We start from the raw sequence: 2,077 nt of genomic DNA, 5'->3' as shown, positions 1-2,077 counted from the left end.
ATTCACAAGAATAAACTAGGCTGTCATCGCCTTTGTTGATTCGTGATATAGGTTTCTTGCCGTCTTCTCCTTAGCTCTGAAGTGTCTCTCGCTTGATTACCTATTAAAAACAACCTTATTTGAATATATATAGCAGCCCTTTGTAATCTGGAAGTCTCCCCACTTAGAATCAAATTAGAATCAGGATTCTTTAAATTTGCACTGGCGCGGCCGCGCGCTATCACAGCGCGGGCGTGCTGCCTTTCTGGAATCCTGGCACGGCCTCACGCTATCACAGCGCGGTCGTGCCATCTTTCTGGGAAAAACTCAGATTTCATCTTTTTCCTTACTGCTTCGAGCCAGCTTTCCATGAGCTTTTATTCCAACACCACCTGAACACCAAATTAGCACTAAAACATTGCTAATTCACCTGATTCACAGATTAATGCCTGAAATACAAAAACACTAGAAAACACGTTAAAACACTTATCAACTTGAGTACAAATGCATCAATTCAAAGCTTATTAGAGCATTATAAAGTGTCATAAATGCCACTCAACACACCCCCTATTGACTTAGGGGACAACTAGCTAAGCATATGGAGATAAAAAGGAAAAATAAAGGGAAAAGAGAGACAGACAACAATACAACTAAAAATATACACTCCCTACGGATCACACCCAGAAACCATAATCACAGGCTATCAATTTCTATTTTGTTTATTTATTTAGTGTTTAATAAATAAGGTGTAATATACGTATCTTTTTAGATTCTGCTTTATTTTCAATAGATTCTTTGAATATTGTTTCTTGAGGTTAAAAGAAATTTTAAGAACATTCTAGGATGTAAACTTTATTTGAGAAACTGCATATCTTGTAGGCATTATTTCAGTCAGTTAGGCCAATAATATGATAACTGTTGCAGTCTAAAAGCGAACCTTGTCCCCTTCTATTCTATGTGGCCAACTCTTCCAAAATCTTGTGCAATAGGTTATGTGAAGCATATATCTGCAAGGATGAGTATAATCTTCTATAGGATTAACTATAAAATTATAGGTCTTCTAAAATTCATCCATGTTTAGGGACACAAGTTCAGTACCAACCAAAACTATCAGTATATTTCACTATTTTATTACATTCTTCCAATACCGTAGGTACGAATCGAAACTCATCCAGAAAATAGTTAACGTGGTTAAGCATATGGTGGAGCTGAGATATCTTACGAAAATCGAGCTGCTTATGGTACAATTGAAGGTTGTCTTGGGAGTAGTCCGAAAAGTAATTCACGTACTGGTGAACAACTACAACCTGATGGTGACATATACATGTGTGGTAGCTATGGTGATGCCAACAAAAATTGAGGTTATGGATTATGGGAAAAGAAATAATGTGCCAGACGGCAAATCAAAGGTCATACGGGCTAAGCTGAAAATCATACGGACTAAGTTGAAGTGTCAATCAAACGGAGAAATTTAAAACCAAACGAGTAATGAAAGCCATACAGGTTGATGAGAAGTTGCCAAATGGGAATAATGATCTTGTCGGATGGACAAGGTAATGGAGTGTCATAGATGGGGTGGAATAGTTTTAGATTAAAGGGAGATTATTTGGATTAAATCTAAAACTTTTTTAAAATAATAATATTTGTATTTTGTTTATTTATTTAGTGTTGAATAAACAAACTGTAACGCTAGATGATAAGTTTGTTTAAATATTTTGTATGTACTTAGTTTAGTTTTATCACTTCCGGTTTATATATTCATTTCAGTAAATAAACAAAAGTTCGTTATGCAGCATCCTGGTGTTTGTACATATTCTGTTTTACAACCTACAAAGACTTTTACAATGATGTTCTACATAAAGTAACAATGACTCGAACTTCAACCAATTCATTATTTACTTTAAACTCTACCTTTGCAATAGTAAAGAGAAATTGGGAGTTTATTATAATAACTTCAATCTCACTCTCTCCTATTATGCAATTGTAGGTATTGTTCCAGTAGGCAACTACACCATACCTGGATTTCACCAGGGTTTGAAAACGGAGACCAAGCGAAATGTTTATGTAGTGGCCGCTCAAGCGACTTTGTGCAATGAAA

Source organism: Apium graveolens, chromosome 5 (assembly GCF_009905375.1).
Source record: "Apium graveolens cultivar Ventura chromosome 5, ASM990537v1, whole genome shotgun sequence".
Lineage (NCBI taxonomy): Eukaryota > Viridiplantae > Streptophyta > Magnoliopsida > Apiales > Apiaceae > Apium > Apium graveolens.
The sequence above is the reverse complement of the archived record's forward strand: the minus strand, read 5'-3'. Positions refer to the sequence as shown.